This window comes from Panthera pardus, unplaced genomic scaffold, assembly GCF_024362965.1.
Source record: "Panthera pardus isolate Hobbes unplaced genomic scaffold, ASM2436296v1 HiC_scaffold_13, whole genome shotgun sequence".
Taxonomy (NCBI): domain Eukaryota; kingdom Metazoa; phylum Chordata; class Mammalia; order Carnivora; family Felidae; genus Panthera; species Panthera pardus.
In genome coordinates, this window is record NW_026526688.1 from 145,236,840 (window position 1) to 145,257,740 (window position 20,901).

Here is a 20,901-nt window from a genome sequence, read left to right on the forward strand (position 1 = left end):
CTTCAGCCAGGTCACGATCTCGCGGTCCGTGAGTTCGAGCCCCGCGTCAGGCTCTGGGCTGATGGCTCGGAGCCTGGAGCCTGTTTCCGATTCTGTGTCTCCCTCTCTCTCTGCCCCTCCCCCGTTCATGCTCTGTCTCTCTCTGTCCCAGAAATAAATAAAAAAGGTTGAAAAAAAAAAAAAAAAAAAAAACTAGATAAATAACGAAAAAAATATGTATACATATAACTTTTAAAAAAGATATAAATTTGAAAGCGTAAGGAAAAGCATAATCAAAATGAACACTCATGAATACATACCATGAACATCAGAACTAGAAGTTCATTCCTATTATCAAATACATCTATGTGTTCCTCCAGTGCTCTGTTCCTCTGCTTCCAGAGTAAATTACAATCCTAAACTCTGATTTATTCTTACAGTTAGAAGTGTAGCTATTTTCCAAAGCCAGCCTACACACTAATTTATTTGTAACTTTTTTTTTAGTATGTATAAAACTACATCAGTGTTTTGGCAATCATTGACTGGATACAAACACTGTAAGCATAATTCTCAGATTTTATATTTCCTGCTCAGAATTCATCAGTTGGCTTTGTGTTTTTAATTTAGTATTTACACATGATTTCTTGACAATCATTTCCTTTGTGCTGACTCAATGAGGAAAACTCAATTTAAAAATACACTTCAAAATAGGTTTCTTGAAAATGTACAGAATTTGAGACTACATAAGAATAACATGAAATATGCTTTCTCATAATTTTTTACCAGTTGATTATGTTGTCAATGGGAATATTGAAAATATAATAAACCACACACAAAAAATTCTGCTGCTTATATCTCAGGACTAACAGGTTGCAGAAATCACTTTAGCTTTTACTTTGCTTACTCTTACAATATACCTGCTATTTGCCAGGCACTGGCTACAGGATTTATTAATGATAGTCTCTCATTCCATATTTTTTTATCTGAATTGTTGGTATAACTGATAAGATGGCCCTTCCTTCCTTTCCCTGATCAAATATTTATTAAACACCCAAGTTGCTGGAAACTATACTCAAATCCGGGGCTTCCATTATGAAAGGGTGTAATCCAAGATGTCAGGAGACCACACAGTATTAAGAGGATACAAATGAATGTGTTTATTTTTTAATTAATTTAATAAAACATTTGCAAAAGCAAATGGAATCCATTATGTAATGGAGTCTTCAAGAGTTTATGTAGGTGCCGTGGGTATCTGGAATTCTGGATTATGGCACTTTGTGATAGGAGCTGCTGCCTCGAGCAGATGTCTGTGGAGGGGTGAATGCTGGGCATCTCTTCTCTCCCATGTCATCCCTTATGGCTGACAATATCCACACACCAAATTACACAGATGAACAGCACTTTAAGGAAGTCTTGAGAACAGCCTCAGGGAAAGTATGCAGGGAGCCTGGAATAGCTTCTTCCATGAGAAAGTGAGGAAGTGCTTAAAAACTGAGAGGGATTTGTTGAAAGGACAAACTTGAAGAAGAGGTCCTCCTGGGGAAGGGTAGGTACAAGCAAGATCTCAAGGAAGTGAGGAATTTAGCCAAGTAGATATCGGGTGGAAGAGAATTTCAGGCAGAATAAATACTCCTAGGGGCACCTAGGTGGCTCAGTAGGTTAAGCGTCCAACTTCTGCTCAGGTCACGATCTCACTATTTGTGGGTTCTGGCCCCACGTTGGGCTCTGTGGTAACAGTTCAGAGCCTGGAGCCTGCTTCGGATTCTGTGTCTTTCTCTCTCTCTGTCCCTCCCCAACTCACTCTCTCTCTCTCTCTCAAAAATAAATAAACATTAAAAAGAAAAATAACTTTAAAAAAAAAAGGATAAATACTCCTAAAATGGAAGCATGGCAGCTGAGTAAGGAGCCTTTTGTGGCTGGGGTGAGTGAGCAAGGGGGAAAACACTGTCAAAAATGCAGTCAGAGAAAGAACAGGACACACAGCATGTAACCCTCCCTGGCTCATTTCTAGGGACTTGGACATTAACTCTGAGAGAGGGGAGACAATGGTGGATTTAAACAGAGGGGAGTCCCGGTCTGGCATATTTTGAAAGGACTTTATCGGAAGCGTGTCAAGAGTAGACATGGGTCAGTTTACAGATACCAGTTAAGAGGTGGCTGTAGTCGCTCAGGGGGCTGAAGATGGCAGTCCAGACCAGGAGGGTAGCAGTGCATGTGGTTAAACGTTGAAAGTGAACCAAGTTGTCCTGCTGTATTGGATGTGGAATGGGTGAGAAAAAAAGAACAGTTGAGGATAACGTCTAAGTTGGCTTATAATCATATTCCAGGAGACAGATACAGGGGTAGGGACAATGCAGCTGGAGTGGCAGGCATGGAACCAAAAGATGGTGAGGGGTAGGATTTATAAGAATTGGCGATTGAATCCTCCTTTTAACTTTAAAGGTATGTACTTATCAGTGTAGGGCATGTTTTACAGCATTCTACTCTATTTCAAAAGCTTCCTCATAATTAATCCTGTCCTGCAGATAGATAACTCTGAACTAGCTGTCTCATGTCTCCTACTCTGAACCATCAATTTCTTCTGTGCCTGTCTTGCAATATTGCATGATAATTACAAATGATAAACATTTGGGAATTATAAATCCTAATGTTTAAATATATTGGTAATTAAGGATGGGGGGGAAAACGTATTTAAACACTTGTGAGGGGGGCGGGGTGTAGGAATATATACATTTGTCTCTTTCACAACTCCTTTAAATGAACCCCTTTCTTTTCCCAGTTGGGGACCGCACGTGACTGGGAAAACTGGGATGAATTGGTAGGGAGAAGTTTTGCCCTCTTTGTACTAACCTGGACATATTATTGTGAGTTCACCAGGCAAAAGTGCAAAGTCACAATTTTTAAACAGTTTTTCTGTTTAAGCCTTTTTGGCTTCCCCCTATTCCTTGCACCTCAGCTTTGCCACTGCTCTTTAGGAGACCAGATCCTGCCCTCCAGAGCCTCTATTTCTTCCTCCAAATAAAAATTACCCCCACCCCCATGCCCCGTCTCCACCCCCACTTCAGTGCTACAGATCAAATAAGTCATTGTTCTGATTATAGTGTTTGATGCTACCAGTGAATGAATAATCCAAAGCTGCTAGCAATGACCTTTAAAAAGAATTTGCCGAGGGCACCTGGGTGACTCAGTTAGTTAAGAATCTGACTCCGGATTTCGGCTCGGGTCATGATCTCATGGTTTGTGGGATCACACCCCGCATCAGGCTCTGCACTGACAGTGCAGAGCCTGCTTTGAAGTCTCACTCTCCCTTTCTCTCTGCCCTTCCCCAGCCCGGTTTCTCTCAAAAATAAATAAACAAACATTTTATTTATGCCAAAAGTAAAATGTCAAGAAATGAGCTTTCCAGCCACGTGTAACCCTTTCTTCCCATACTCCTCCTCCTCCCAGCTCATATTTTCATACCCAGAGCCTTAGTGCAGAAAGGGTTCATGTGTCTGTTCTAATGGCATGGTCCTAAATGCCATTTTTCACTTCCCGGGGGTGTCCTGTAGAGTCTGGCATTGTTTTACCCAAAGCCATGTATCCTTGCTATTAGAAGGCAACACAGTATTGATCGAACAGAAGGAGGTTCAGAAAGAGATGGTCGGAACTAGTATGTCATTCGGTATTTTAATGCTTTTGTTTCTCTTACTTAAAAGTAGTTTAATTTCCCCGTATCAGAATTCAATTACTAAATGAAAGTGCGAAAGATTGTTTTTTCTTCTTTTGTCATTAAAGCATGTTTCCAGCTACATCAAAATAAAACAACTAATGGAAATAATTTAGATAATAAACACAAGAAAGTGCAGTGGAATTAGGCCCTCTCCTGATTTCAGTATCCAAGAGGCCCTCAGGGCTATTAACTCTGTTCCTTTTAGTCTGGGATATAGTTAAGTGCTGGGTGGGTGGCCCCATCACAGATGGAAAGATCGCCTAGGGAGGGCAGGAGATTTGTCAACATATTGATCAGAATCAAAAAAAAAAAAAAAAAAAGAAAAGAAAAAAGGATTCATGGGCGTCTGACTCAGTCCAGTGGTAGACCACACTTAGATGTTTAAATTTGCAGTCAAAAATCTCCAACACAACTAACCACGGGGACTGTGAGGAAATCAGGCCCCTTGGGGAAAATGTATAAGAGCTGTAAGCTCTTGAGCAAGTGTTAAACATGTCCCAGCATTGAGGTGATACCTTAACTTTGTTTACTGTAACAGAACAGTAAGGGAATTGAGGGTCAGAGCATCAGGCGTTGCACTACCCCCCGTCCTGAATTTGAACTAAGATGAGTGTTTGGGGGTAAACTTGCTATTTCCAAAAAGAGAAGACAACATGGGATCAAAGAAACGCAAACCAAAGAACTCGAAAGGGAGCAACTAGATTAACAGAAAAAGAGCTGGTTTTACAACCTATATCATACTTGGCGAGAAATGTATTTCTGTAGACCAAAGAATTTTTGGCACCCTCCCTCTTTTAAAGAATTGCTGTAATCTTCACCCTCCTAAAATCAGAACCTGAGACAAAGTCTTGGGTGCTGGTCGTTCTTCTATGGAGGGATCCAGAACCCCAGAGCGAGTTGTCCGAGCTTAGCATCATGAGTTCCAGAAGCACAAAATGTGCAAGTGGGTAGCTGGGCATGGTGGCAGAAGATGTCAGTTCTGCTTCTACTCCTAATTTCCCCCATCCATGTGTGTATTCTAGCCAATGGCATTCCATATAATGGCCATTGTTTGAATACATATACCATTCCTGAAGGACAGTGCCCCAACCTTCGAGTGTCATCCCTGAGCTGGCACATTCCAGCTGGAAAATAGTGTTAGTACTTAACCAAAATCTGTCTGTAATGTCACAGGGAAGAATCACATGGTTTGGGTCAGAGCAAAGCCTAGACATTTACTCCACTCAATTATATCCTGAAAACCCTCCTTATATTCCCTTCCCCCGAATTTCTTCTCCCTGCCAATCCCTAAAGCCTTATTAAAAAGTCTTTAGAGCTGGCTCAATTTCTTCTCAATTCTTTTATCCCCTTTTTAGCTTCTGAGTTTCAATAGGCTTTTTTTTGGGATAAGCTCACTGCTCTCTTTACTGAAAATAAATCTAGATTTTATTTCCTTCCAAGCCTCCAAGTACTTCTCCCTCTAACCAACAGAACAAAAATCCTGGAACAAGCTAGCTCCATCCTTAGGTAGAAGAGGAAGAAACACAGAGTACTTATTCACGGATATGCTTCTTCTTGTCATACCTGTGTACATTGAACAAAGTCTCAAGTATACAATGAATTCTTATATTGTTCCTCTTCCTATCCAAGGAAATAGTGCTAACAGTTTATAAGAATGTCTATGGAAAACAGCATCTATGCTTGCTTTGATACTTCGCTGAATGTTCCATGCTTCTGTCACACACTCTTTTTGCAAGAATGCCTATTTCCTGATTCAGGACCCATGTTAAGAATCCCTGATAATTCTTTGTCTACTGTTACGCATTTATTTACAAAGAGGTTATAAATAAGATTGGGCGAACGGGATGGAGATTGATTGGTATCTCAAAGACACATCTAGTTATTCGAATGGCTGTTTCTGTTTTATCAGAACAGTAGCCGGGTTCTTACTCTGAAGAAGCCAAAGCTCATTCTCTCTAAACATTTCTGACTTTGAAAATTTCTGCTGCCACTAGACAGATCCAAAAAAACATTGAATATTGGAGTAGCCTTGCAGGCCACCATGTTTGCTTAGCAGGGAGAACTTCCATGAGGTTGTACACATTCCATCATCAACTTTAAAATAGGGGCTACCTCTGGAGATGCGATCAGGGAGAGTTCACAGGGCCTTCGACTGCAGTGGAAACATTTTAGTTCCTAAAGTAGATGGTGGGCAAACAGCTACTTATTAGATTATTGTTATACTCTTTCAAATTTCTAAAATATTTTATAATAATGTAACTTGTAAACTGATTAAAAAATTAAAGAATTCTAAAGAATTAAGGAATTCATGATTTTTCACCTGTTACTATTCAGGTTGTCTTATTGGTTCTCTGTCCACTCACAAATGGTAATCAGTTAAACAGTATGATAGCTCTTGCAGAGATTACATAAAAGCTCTTTTATTCATTTATTTAAGAGGAAGGATTACATGATCAAGAACAGGAATTATTATGAGAGGATTTTTTAAATATGCTACTTTCTCCTTTCATACATTGTTTCCCTGGCCCCAGCCCTGAAGTGATAGGATAAACCCACAGGGCATTTCGAGGATTTAAAGATCAGACAAAATACTTGAAATGATTGAGATTTGAAAAGAGTAGTGGTTCCCACTGGGGTGATTTTGCCCATAGGGAACATTTGGCCAAGTCCAGACACAGTTGTTATTATTTGATTTGGAAAAGAGGGTATTCTTGGTACCTATTGGGTAGAGGTCAGGAATGCCACTAAATACCCTACAATGCACAAGACAGCTTCTAACAACAAAATATTGTCTGAAATGTGAATAGTGCTTAGGTTGAGAAAATCTATTCTAAAGACAAGAAAAGTTTTCACTGGTGTGGAGGTGATGTGGATTGAAGGGGTGGGGAGCTCATGACAGTGTAGATACTGGCGAGTTCCAGAGAGAGGGACCCTGTGCTATCTCTACCAGAGGAGTGTTGGAGAAGTGGTAAACCCCAAAATGGATTTGCGAGGTCCAATAAAAAGTGGTTTACTAGAGAAGTGTGGGCAGAGGAGGCCTTAGATGGCCTCCCAGAACATAGGAATATGCCCTAGTAATGGCATGAAAGAAACATAATGATTTACTTCCTTTTGATCCCATCCCTGGAGGTGCGAAGAGAGCCACGTACCTGAGAAATTCAGGCAGATGGAAAATGTATACAGAACTGTGGATGCCAAGTGGACAAATGACATTGATGTGCCAAGGATTCCCATATGTTGCGTGCTGGTCCCAGCCTGTCAATAACTAATGTTGTAGCTGGAACGGCCCTGTGATTCTTAGTATGAATGCAAGATGCCCTCAGTAATGGACCATCAGGAAACTTTGGTAAAAAATAAAAGGTTTATTACTGACAAATCCTGGAAACTACATGGAGCACGTGGGGCCACACAACATACTGCCAGTCCCTTGGAAGATACTTGGCAGATAAGGCAACACAATTACACCTGAACAGGGCATTCCAATCCAATGAAAGGGATTTGGTCTCCAGCATTTATAATGTAAATCCTACCATGCATAATAATGCTAGCTTTTCAACATCTCTTAGGTAGATGGCAACAATTTGGCAAGCATTTGGCAAGAACGATGTGTTGTTGCACACAGACACACGGACACACACATAAGGCTTGATCCTTGGGTTCTGCTTTTATTGAGGTCAAGGGTAGGGGCTTAGGGTTTTGCAGTCTCACTCTGTATTGGTGAATTTAAAGCATAAGAACAGGAGTTTAGAGCACAGGAAGAGAAGAAATGAGTGGCCCAAACGGTCAGTTATTGAAATCAACCAAGATATCCAAAACTAGGGAGCCTCAGATTGGGGGAGGTATCAGGCTCTTTACCTAGTCATGTGGCTGGCCGTGTATTTATTGGAAACAGCCATCCCGAAGTGGATGCCTGGCTGAAGTGGTTGCTAGGCAATCAAAGCTTCAGTCAGGCACTTGCCTTACAAAAAATAAAAAACAGCTGTTAGGGTTTACACTATACCCTGTCATCTCAGTTCTGTATCTACCTCCTAATTTGTAAACAAGCCTCAGAAAAGGACAGAACCAAAGGTCAGGTGAGATTGTGTGTCCACCGCCCAGGCAGAATAGAATTACAGGTAGGAATTGAGATGAACTACAGAATAATAGAGATATATTTATTTCTTGTACACCTGATCATGGACTAAAATTTGTTATCCATTTCACTATAAATTGTGTTACTCAATTGATATTTTAATTGAAAATGTAACCAATGTTAATAAATGATGTGCATTCCCCCAAGCATTACCTATACTTCTTAGTGCTCCGTAGACCCCAGGTCCTACTCTTGTTTGCCTATGAGGCATGTGCCCCTCCGGTAATGAGTGGAGGGAATGGGATTCTGCAGCTACCAGTAGTTATGTCTTCATGTGGAGTCCTTCTTTGGGGAAGTTCTATTTTTCTTGACTCTTGTATGACCTGACCATTTTCTTGACTCTTATAGTACCTGACCTCTTATATTATCTGACCAAGGTACCAAGTGAACTCTGTTTTTACAAAATCCATGCTGACCTCTCAGAAGTCTCAACATATGATCTGATTACCTCCAGGCTAAGGTTGAGCCCATGTCAGCGGGAAGCCATAGGTCACCCTTGGTTTTAGGAAGCTCAAGTTTATCCCTTAGGTTCCTGATGGCTATTTTCCAAAAGAGGTGTTTACAGAATATATGACTTCTCTTTAAGCTTCTGTCTGGCTGAGACTCCACACCCATTTTTTAAATTCGTTGTGTAGATATAGGCACTTCCCCTTCCAAAGTAGCTCATTAACCTACCTTTGGCTGACCTGTCAGTATTTTATTTACTAGTAGTTGGATATGTACCTTTGGACTGTCAGGAAACCATTTATATTCAAGATGATCCTCTTTGTTTATATATTTACATCCTTACCGGTCAGCTTGACTTGTCTAGAGTCATGTCCTATATCAATCATAATCCTTTACTAATATGTGCAGGACTATCTACATTCCATTATCTCTGACCATTTAATTTCAAATGTGAAATTGGCGGTCTATAATGAACAATATTCCTACCTACGTTGTGTCTTCTTTTGAAGTTCTCAGGAGAGTGATGTGTTAATTATGGAGCATTCTAACAGGAAATGTGTAATATATTTTATACAGCCCACTCTCCCTGCCCTCTATCTTTCCGTGATAGCATCAGAATGAATATTTCACTCGCATTTATTTCAAAGTTATGTCAGACCCCTAAAACGGTTTAGCAAAAAGAAAGTGATATAAATATTAACAGTTCTCGCAAATGACGCTCTAAAAGAAACCACTCTCTAAAAAAGAAAGGTTGAATGTTTACTTCAAAGGAGATGTTTCCCGGGAACCATTAGCATAGGTGCTGTGTCTTTAAATGAGGGTCATTTGGTATTACTGAAGAGCAAAAGTCTAAAGGAAATTAAAGGCTTTTCTAATGACTTCATGTCCCTGTTGGAATATAAAAACACATACCTGAACAACCACAGCATTTCCATAAGCCAGTAAAATGATGACTCTGAAAGTTAAATACCCAGGCCACAAACCACTTGCATATGAGTTTTAAGGTTATGTAAAAGTCCTATTTCTTAAATATTCATATTATTAGAAAATAGATGTATTGTGCAAGAGTCATTTAATGCCCAATTCTTCCCTGAAATGTCTCAAGGACATTTCAAGAAATACTGCTCTGCAGGAGATTTTTAGAGTTCCAACAGATTTCTTATGATGACAATAAACATTCTTTGCCATTTGCTTTCTTTGATGTCCTAATGCAGAAGAGAATTTAGGAAGGACTTTTTATTAGTATGCATTCGAGCGTGCTGCTCGCAATTCGGAGATGTGTAAATCCCAATGTGTTTGACTTCATTCATATTTGTGGCCATTGAGCCAGATTCCTCGGACTGTGGTTTGTGTCTCTGGTTATTTCTATCGTCTAATGGAGGGTTCAAATTTCTACACATTTGAGTTAATTAATTGGGTGGGTACAGGCCTTGAGCAAAACCAGAAGAAAGGAATGAACTATGTTGTGGTTGATTCAATACGCTCATAGAAATGTCTGGAAGTGCCAGAAACACAATGTGAAGAGATCCACAATAACAGTATAATCTCTGATACCTAGAACACGATCTCTATTCAACTGTTATTCAGTACAAACTGATGAATGATCTTGATATTTACTATAAAACTTTGATCTCAAAATGTGTATTGTGAATGAAGAAGATACAATTAATCTCTTCCTTTGTAGTCACTGAAATGTTTTTTGTTTGTTTGTTTATTTATTTTTGAGACAGAGAGAGACAGAGCATGAACGGGGGAGGGTCAGAGAGAGGGAGACACAGAATCTGAAACAGGCTCCAGGCTCTGAGCGGTCAGCACAGAGCCTGACGCGGGGCTTGAACTCACGGACCGCGAGATCATGACCTGAGCCGAAGTTGGACGCTTAACCGACTGAGCCACCCAGGCGCCCCTGTAGTCACTGAAATGTTAAATGAAATGAACTTCTGAACTGGATGTAGGAGTAATTTCCATCCTTGCAGGCAGGGAGGTTCTCTTCAAAATATACTTATTGTATATTTTCCACAAGCCAAGCACACCCGGGAATATAAAGATCTGGTTTTTGTTGTTGAAGAGAGAGTCCATAGTCAAGAGTGAGAGGGAAGTTTTGTAATTAATACAGTTGCAAGGAACTCCAAAGTATCTCCGAACTACATTTCATATTCAGTAGCCTCATTATATACAAAACAGAGGAAATTGATATTGTGCAGATTAATATTGAATAGATTAATAATGTTACCCCGTCTCTAGGCTGTTGTGAAGATTAGCTACGTTATTTAGGCAAAATGCTCAAACTAGTGCTGGACACATATTAAATGCTGGCAATTATTAGCACTTGTCATCATTATGGAAACTCTACACTTCCCTTTGTTCTTTAGTTTCTGTAGTAGTAGCTATGATTGAATGGATGTATTGAATACACACCACACATCTTACCCTAAGAAATATTTCATTAATCCTTCCCATAACTGTCTGAAGTGACTATTTATAATCCTGATTTATAGATGGGAAATTCAGCGTTCAGAAACTCAATAATTTGCTCAACTGCAGCTCTAGTAGACCCAGAGCAGAAATCTGATCTATGGTTTGCTTCTAAACCACACCAGGAACGAAGATCATGAATGGAGAGCTGGGATCCTACTGTTTAGCTCTCTAGCAGTTTTACACTCGGGAGGACTGGCTCTTTCTGTCCACCCTTTGCCCCCTTTATGCTGAGGTAGAGATCTACTATAACTTGCCGGTACTGGGAAAATATACAGAAGCAATTTCAATGACTGGGAAAGTATACAGAATGAACTCAACTCAGTTTTTCTAACATATCCTCCCTTTCTACAGTGAGCCTTTAGAGAAGACGGGAGTTTCCTTGGAGAATGAAGAAAAGGTATTTGAGCATTAGACTTCCCACATTCACTGGTTCGTAGAAAAACCTCTATGTCACATCCATTCCAAAGCACAGAGCCATCAGGAGAGGACTGGACAAATGTGATCCATGAGGAGCAGGGATGAATGAAGTTACAGGGGAGAGGCATGCTTTGCAAGTAAACTAAGCGGGATTATAATGGTTTTTTTTTTTTTTTAACATTTATTTATTTTTGAGACAGAGAGAGACAGAGCATGAACGGGGGAGGGTCAGAGAGAGGGAGACACAGAATCTGAAACAGGCTCCAGGCTCTGAGCTGTCAGCACAGAGCCCAACGCGGGGCTTGAACTCACGGACCGTGAGATCATGACCTGAGCCAAAGTCGACCGCTTAACCGACTGAGCCACCCAGGCGCCCCTATAATGGGTTTTTAAAACAATACTCAATTGTCTTACTAAGTGGGCAACTGTGTTTATTTTTATTATTTTATTTTAATTTTTTAAATGTTTATTTATTTTTGAGAGAGAGATACAGTGTGAGTGGGGGAGAGGCAGCAAGAGAGGGAGACACAGAATCCGAAGCAGGCTCCAGGCTCTGAGCTGTCAGCACAGAGCCCCATGCCGGGCTCGAACTCACAAACTGGGAGATCATAACCTGAGCTGAAGTCGGACACCCAACTGACTGAGCCACCCAGGAGCCCCTATTTTTATTATTTTAAAACTTGAAAATGTATGTGTGAGTAAGTGTGTATACACACACACGTGTTATTTGTTTTAACAACTAAAATATATGTTAACTATGTGCCAGGACTGTTCATGCAGTACATTATTTCATTTACTAATTTCATTTAATAATTTACATTAGGTCACTAATATTTACAGCAGCTCTATGCGGTAGGTATTATTATTCTCCCATTTTCACAGATGAGGAATCTGAGGCCACAAGAATTTTAAGTAAAATGCCCAAGATTACAAACCTAATAGAATATATGAGATGGTAAAGCTAGTAAAAATGAGAAGTTGGACAGCCAAATGCAGATCTTGAGTTTTGATACATCATGTAAGACTGCTTCTCATGTTCTTCAGAAAATTTGGAAAGTAATTAAGAATAAATGTCATCAACAAAAGAAAGAAATGCCACTCATAACTGCATTGTTAACAGATAATTATTATCTATATTTTTAAACTTTTGTGCACATAAAGAATATTATGCCAGTGCAAAGTTTTCATTTTTTTCATCTGATATATTGCAATGCACAACTTAAAATATTTTAATTTGCTTGAATATTATGACTTTTCTTTTCTTTTCTTTTCTTTTCTTTTCTTTTCTTTTCTTTTCTTTTCTTTTCTCTTTTCTTTAATGTTTATTTATTTTTGAGAGAGAGACAGAGCATGAGCAGGAAGGGGCAGAGAGAGAGGGAGACACAGAATCCAAAGCAGGCTTCAGGCTCTGAGCTGTCAGCACAGAGCCCGAAGTGGGGCTCGAACCTGTGAACTATGAGACCATGACCTGAGCCAAAGTTGAACGCTTAACCAACTGAGCAACTCAGGCACCCCGTATATTATGACTTAATTTTCTATGGTATACATTATATATTCAACTATTATCCTTTTTAAGTTTTTACATTGCTCTCATTTTTCACCATAAAAATATTACATTGCTATTTTTGTGTATAAAGTTTTTTATTCAATTATTTAAGATTGTCTTTTAGGATATATTCCTAGATATGTAATTCCTGTGTCAAAGGCACGATTTTGTTTTAAAGCTTGGATTTTTTTGAATGAAAATTTATTTAGACATTCTCATGAGAGTTTCTATGCTTTCTGCCTGTTGACTCCTTATTTTTTCTCTGTAGTGGCTGTTAACCCCAAAGAATTTCAAATTTCCATTCATTCATTCATTCATTCATTCATTCTTCATTCATTCCTTTATTTTATTACAAGTTATATTCAAATTCCAGTTAGTTAACCTATTGTATAATACTTGTTTCAGGAGTAGAATTTAGTGATTCATCACTTACTTATAACACCCAGTACTCATCACAAGATGTGCCCTCCTTAATACTCATCATCCATTTAGCCCATCCCTCCAACTACCTCCTCTCCATCAACCCTTAATTTGTTTTCTATACTTAAGAGTCTGTTTCATGGTCTGCCTCTCTCTTTTTGTTCCTCCTATGTTCATCTGTTTTGCTTCTTAAATTTCACATATGAATTTCTTTGACTGACTTATTTCAGTTAGCATATTACACCTTAGCTCTATCCACCTCATTGCAAATGGCAAGATTTCAAACTTTCTTATGGCTGAGTAATATTCCATTGTGTATATGCATATCTACTTTATCCATTCATCAGTCAATGGACAGTTAGGATCTTTCCATAGTTTGGCAATTTGATAGTGCTGCTATAGACACTGGGGAGAATTTGTCCCTTTGAATCAATACCCCTTTGAATTTGTGTCCGTTGAGTAAATACCTACTAGTGCAATTTCTGGATCATAAGGTAGTTCTATTTTTAACTTTTTGAGGAACCTCCATACTGTTTTTCTGAGTGGCTGCACCAGTTTGCACTCCCACCAACAGTGTAAGAGGCTTCCCCTTTCTCCACACCCTCACCAACATCTGTTGTTTCTTGTGTTAATTTTAGCCATTCTGATAGGTGTGAGGGGATATCTCACTGTAGTTTTGATTTGTATTTCCCTGATGATCAGTGATGTTGAGCATCTTGCCATGTGTCTCTTAGCCATCTGGATGTTTTCTTTGGAAAAATGTCTATTTATGTCTTCTGCCCCTTTATATCTGCTGGATTATTTGATTTTTGGGTGTTGAGGGTTTTTAAAAAATATTCATTTATTTTAATATATAGAGAGAGAGTGCACACCAGCAGGAGCAGGGGAGGGGCAGAGAGAGGGAGACAGAGGATCCAAAGCGGGCTCTGCACTGACAGCAGAGAACCTGATACAGGGCTCAAACTCACAAACTGTGAGATCATGATCTGAGCCAAAGTGAGATGCTTAACTGAGCCATCCGGGTGCCCCTGGGTATTGAGTTTTATAAATTCTTTATATATTTTGGATATTAACCTTATCAGGTATGTCATTTGCGAATACCTTCTTCTATTCTGAAGGTTTTCATCTAGTTTTGTTGATCATTTCCTTCACTGTGCAGAACTTCTTATCTTGATGAGGTTCCAATAATTCATTTTTGTTTTTGTTTCCCTTGCCTCTGGTGATGTGTCTAGTAAAAAGTTGCTGCAGCTGGGGTCAAAGAGATTGCTGCCTGCGTTCTCCTCTAGGATTGTGATCATTTCTTGCCTCACATTTAGGTCTCCCATCCATTTTGAATTTATTTTTGTGTATGATGTAAGAAAGTGGCCCAGTTTCATTCATCTGCATGTAGCTGTCCAGTTTTCCCAACACCATTTGTTGAAGACACTGTCTTTTTTCCATTGGATATTCTTTCTGGCTTTGTTGAAGATTGGTTGCCCATACATCTGTGGGTCCATTTCTGGGTTTTCTATTCTGTTCCACTGATGTATGTGCCTGCTTTTGTGCCAGTACCGCCCTGTCTTGATGAATACAACTTTGTAATACAGCTTAAAGTCCAGAATTATGATGTCTCCTGCTTTTCTTTTTTCTTTTCTTTTCTCTTCTCTTCTTTTCTTTTCTTTTCTCTTCTTTTCTTTTCTTTTCTCTTCTTTTCTCTTCCTTTCTTTTCTTTTCTTTTCTCTTTTCTTTTCAGGATTGCTTTGGCTATTCGGAGTCTTTTGTGGTTCCATACAAATTTTAGGATTGTTTGTTCTAGCTCTGCAAAAAATGCTAGTGATATTTTGACAGAGATTGTATTGAATGTGTAGATTGCTTTGGGCAGTATAGACATTTTAACAATATTTGTTCTCCCAATCTATGAGCATGGAATGTTTTTCCATTTCTTTGTGTTTTTTTTTTTTAGAGTTTATTTATTTCGAGAGAGAGAGAAAGAGCAAGTGAGGGAGGGGCAGAGAGAGAGGAGAGCATGAGAATCCCAAGCAGGCTTTGTACCTTCAGAGTGGAGCCAGACAAGGGGCTCTAACCCACAAACCATGAGATCATGACCTTAGCTGAAGTCAGACACTTAATGGACTGAGCCACCCAGGTGCCCCTCTTTTTCCATTTCTTACTGTCCTCTTTAATTTCTTTCATATTCTATAGTTTTCAGAGTCCAGATCTTTTACCTCTTTAGTTAGGTTTATTTCTAGGTATCTAATAGTTTTTGGTGCAATTTTAAATAGGACTTATTCCTTGATTTCTCTTTCTGCTGCTTCATTACTGGTGTATAGAAATGCAACAGATATCTGTAAAATGGTTTTGTAACCTGTAGCTTTTCAGAAGTCATAGATCAGTTCTAGTAATTTTTGGGTGGAGTCTTTCAGGTTTTCTACACAGAGTATCATGTTATCTGTGAATAGTGAAAGTCTGACTTCTTCCTTGCTGATTTGGATGCCTTTTATTTCTTTTGTTGTCTGATTGATGAGGCTAGGACTTCCAGTGCTTTGTTTGGACAAAGCAAAGCAAAGATAGTGTTTGGACATCCCTGTCTTGTTCCTGACTGTAGAGGGAAAGCTCTCATTTTTTTTCCCATTGAGGATTATATTAGCTGTGGGTCTTTCATATATGGCCTTTATGATGTTGAGGTATGGTCTCTATCCCTACTTTGTTGTATGCTTTTATCAAGAATGGATGCTCTACTTTGTCAAATGCGTTTTCTGCATTTATTGAGAGGATCATATGGCTTTATCCTTTCTTTTATTAATATGGTGTACCATATTGATTGACTTGCAAATATTGAACCTCCCTTGCATCCTTGGAATAAATCTCACTTGATCATGGTGAATGTGCTTTTAATGTACTGTTGGATTTGATTTGCTAGTATTTTGTTGAGAAATATTGCATCCATGTTCACCAGGGATATTGGCCTGTAATTCTTCTTTTTAGTGTGGTCTTTGTCTGGTTTTGGAATCAAGGTAATGTTGGCCTCATAGAATGAGTTTGGAAGATTTCATTCCATATCTATTTTTTGGAACAAAATTTGAGAAGAATAGGCATTAACTCTTCTTTAAATGTTGGTAGGGGGCTCCTGGGTGACTCTTGCTCTCGGTTCAGGTCACAATCTCATGGTTTGTGATTTCAAGCCCTGCGTCGGGCTCTGCACTGATAGTGCAGAGCCTGCTTGGGATTCTCTCCCTCTACCTCTCTCTCTCTTCTATTCCCTCCACATTCTTTCTCTCTCTCTCTCAAAATAAATAAATAAAGTAATAATAATAATAACAATAATAATAATAATAAACATTTGGTAGAATTTCCCTGGGAAGCCATCTGGCCCTGGACTTTTGTTTGTTGGGAGATTTTTTATTACTGATTCAATTTCTTCCCTGGTTATTTGTCTGTTCAAGTTTTTTATTTTTTCCTCTTTCAGTTTTGGTAGTGTATATGTTTCTAGGAATTTATCCATTTCTTCCAGATTGCCTGGTTTGTCAGTATATAATTTTTCATAATATTCTCTTATAATTGTTTGTATTTCTGTGGTGTTTGTTGTGATTTCTCCTCTCTCATTTGTGATGTATTTATTTGTGTCCTTTCTCTTTTCTTTTTGTAAGTCTGGCTGGGGGGGCGGTTATCAATTTTATTAACTCTTTCAAAGAACCACCTCCTAGTTTCCCTGATCTGTTCTATTTTTTTGTTTGTTTTTATGTAATTTATTTCTGCTCTAATCTTTATTATTTCCCTTCTGCTGGCTTTAGGTTTTATTTGTTGTTCTTTTTCTTTGAAATGTAAGGTCAGGTTGCATATCTGAGATTTTTCTTGCTTCTTGAGGTAAGCCTGTATTGCAATATACTTCCCTCTAATGACCACTTGTGTTGCATACCAAAAGTTCTGGACTGTTATGTTTTCATTTTCATTGGTTTCCATGTACTTTTTAATTTCTTATTGAATTTCCTGGTTAATTCATACATTCTTTAGTAGGATGTTCTTTAATCTCCATATTGTTTTGGTCTTTCCAAATTTTTTTCTTGTGGTTGACTTCAAGTTTCATAAACTTGTGGTCTGAAAATTTGCATGGTATGATCTCAATCTTTTTGTGCTTCTTGAGGTCTGATTTATGACCCAGTTTGTGATCTATTCTGGAGAATTTCCATATGCACTAAAAAAAATGTGTATTCTGCTGTTTTTGGATGAAATGTTCTGAATATACCTGTTAAGTCTATCTGGTCCAGTATGTCATTCAAAGTCATTGTTTCTTTGTCAGTTTTCTGTTTAGATGATCTGTCCATTGTTGTAAGTAGGGTGTTAAAGTCCTCTAGTGTTATTGTATTCTGATAAATGAGTTCCTTTGTGTTTGTTATCATTTTATATATTTGGATGTTTCTAGTTGGGAGTATAAATATTTAAACATCTTTTTTTAATGTTTTATTGTATTTTCGAGAGAGATAGAGCGTGAGCAGGGGAGGGCAGAGAGAGAGAAAGACAGAATCAGAAGCAGGCTCCAGACACCGAGCGTGTCTGCAGAGAGCCGGATGTGGGGCTTGAACCCACAAACCATGAGATCATGACCTGAGCCGAAGTAGGACGCTCAACCAACTGAGCCACCCAGGCGCCCCGGGAGCATAAATATTTACAATTGTTAGATCTTAGTTTGGATAGACCCTTAATTATGATGCAGTGCCCTTTGTCATCTCTTGTTACAGTCTTTGTTTTTAAATCTAGTTTGTCTGATACAAGTATGGCTACTCCAGCTTTCTTTTGACGGCCATTAGCGTGACAAATGCTCCATCGCCTCACTTGCAACCTGCAGGCATCCTCAGGTCTAAAATGAGCCTGTAATAGGCAGCATATAGATGGGTCTTGTTTTTTTATCCATTCTGACATCCTATGACTTTTGATTGGAGTATTAGGTCCATTTATATTCAAAGTGATTATTGATAGATACAAGTTTAGCCATTGTACTCCTTGTTACATCATTGTTTTTGCAGATTTTCTCTGTTCCTTTCTAGTCTTTGTTCCTTTTAGTCTTTCCCACTCAAAGAGTCCCCTTTAATTTTTCTTGCAGGGCTGGCTTAGTGTCATGAACTCCTTTAGTTTTTCTCTGGAAAACTCTTTATCTCCCCTATTCTGAATGACAGCCTTTCTGGATAAAGGATTCTTGGCTGCATATTTTTCCCATTCAGCACATTGAATATATCATGCCACTCCCTTCTGTCCTGCCAAGTTTCTATGGAGAGATCTGTCATGAGCTTTATTTGTCTTCCCTTGTAAGTTAGGGATTTCTTTTCCCTTGCTGCTTTTAGGAGTTTTTTTTTTTTTATCTCTATATCTTACAAATTCTACTACAATATATCATAGTGTTGGTTTTCATTGGAGTTCTCTGTGCCTCCTCGATTTGGATGTCTGTTTTTTTTCCCCATGTTAGGAAAGTTTTCAGCTATAATTTCCTCAAATAAACTTTCTGTCCTTTTTACCCTCTCTTCTTTTTCTGAGACTCCTAAGATATGAATGTTATTATACTTTGTGGAGTCACTGAGTTCCTTAAGTCTACCTTCATGATCCAATATTTTTCTTTCCCTGTTCTTTTCTGCTTCATTGTTTTCCATATTTTATCTTCTCTATCAATTATTCATTCCTTGCTTCTTCCTTCCTTTGTGGTCATTGCCCCAGTCGGTTTTGTATCTTGGTTAGAACATTTTTTATTTCAGCCTGGCTAGTTTTCAGGTCTTTTATCTCTGTGATAAGGGACTCCCTGGTATCTTCCATGCTTTTCTCAACCCCAGCTAGTATCCTTATTATTGTTGTTTTAAATTCTGAATCAGGCATATTACTCATGTCTGTTCTGATTAGATCCTTGGCTGTGAACTTTTTTTGTTCTTTCTTTAAAAAAAAATTTTTTTTAATGTTTATTTATTTTTGAGAGAGAGAGAGAGAGCGAGTGCGAGCAGGGGAGGGGCAGAGAGAGAGGGAGACACAGAACCCGAAGCAGGCTCCAGGCTCCGAGCTGTCAGTACAGAGTCTGATGCGGGGCTCAAACTCATGAACCGTGAGATCGTGACCTGGGCCGAAGTCGGCCATTTAACCGACTGAGTCACCCAGCCGCCCCTCTTGTCTTGTTTTTTTCTTTTGGGATGAATTCCGCTGTCTTGGATTTTGTCTAGGTCTCTGTCTTCTGTGTGTTAGAAAAACCTGCTGTGTTTCCTGATTTTTTGAGTAGCGGCTCTATTAAGAAGAGTCCATATACCATCCAAGGCCTGGCACTTCAGGAAGTGTTTCTGGTGTGTGCTGTGTGCACTTTGCCGCTGTGTTTTGGCTGCTGTTTCCTTCAGGTCAGTCCTCGGCAGAGTTTCTCCCTGCCTGCAGTGGGGAGTGTTTGGACCTTGGCTAGAGTGTGGAGAGTTTTAACTGGATGTGTTCTGGTCTGGTTGTTAAGAAAAACCCTATGCCACTTCCACTAGAGCTGAGGCTTTGCAGAACCCTATGTTCAGTAGACTTGGAAAATTTGCGCTGCTTTGCTGGGAGAGGGTCTCACTGCTGCTCTGGTTCTCAGGCACACTCGCCCTAGTAAAGCAGCACTTGCAGAGCACAAGGGGTGGGCCTTAGTGTACGTGGCACTTTAACTACAGAGCTGTTTACTGTAGTTAGTTGACGCTGAGGGGCGGGGGAGGAAAACGGCACCAGCCCCATCCCTTGTCCCTAGAGAGGAGATTTTGTGCCCACGATTGTCCAGGAAGCCCTCACGGAAGAGTGAACCATCTCCCCTCGTGTGTCCCAGGCACCCCTCAGACCCCTGCCTGCCTTCACTTTGTCTGTGTCCTAGCCATCTGCCTGCCTGGCAGTGCAGTGCACCTGTGTTTTATTCCAGGCAGGCCAAGTGAGTTTGTTTGTTTGTTTATTTACTTATAAGACAGAGACAGAGAGAGAGAGAGAGAGAGAGCATGAGCATGGCAGGGGAAGAAGGAGAGGACAAGAGAGAATCCCAAGGAGGCTTGGGGCTCCATCCAAGGATAGATCATGACCTGAGGCAAAATCAAGAGTCAGATGCTTAACTGATTGAGCCCCTCAGGTGGTCCCTGGCTGAGTTTTAAAACTCCAAACTTTAGAGGTGCCTGGATGGACTGAGTCAGTGAAGCATCAAACTTTGATTTCAGTTCAGGTCATTATCTCATGGTTTGTGAGGTTGAGCCCTGTGACAGGCTCTGTGCTGATAGTGTGGAGCCTGCTTGGGATTCTCTTTCTCTCTCTCTCTCTGCCTCTCCCCCCTGTCAAAGTAAATAAATGAACATAAAAAAACCCTCCAAACTTTAGGGACCTAGTGTGGCACGGACCCATGCTGGACCTCTGGGGGAGGGTCTTGTCATGCTGGGGCAGGTTTGTCCCAAAAGGGAAGTCCCACCAACAGCCAGGAGCTTGGAGTTTGGAATAAAGAGTGGCAAAAAGCTGGTGTCCATGTTGGCCACCCTCTGCAAGTGTCTCTGTGTCTATATTAATGTGGGGGGGGGGGAGGAGCATAATGTCACCCACCAGCTTTTTTGTCCCCAGAGAGGCAATACCACCTCTCCCAGATGCACTTGAAGAAGGGTAAATTATCTCTCCCAGTGCATCCCAGGGCCTTCTCAGATAACACCGTCCACACCTGGGCCTCTGCCCTTGTTCCCCACAGGAACACTGCAGTGCCTGCCAGGCTCAACATCAGCCCGGGTGTGGAATTCTAAAACCCCCATCTTTGCACTCCACTGTTTGTAAAAACTCATGAAA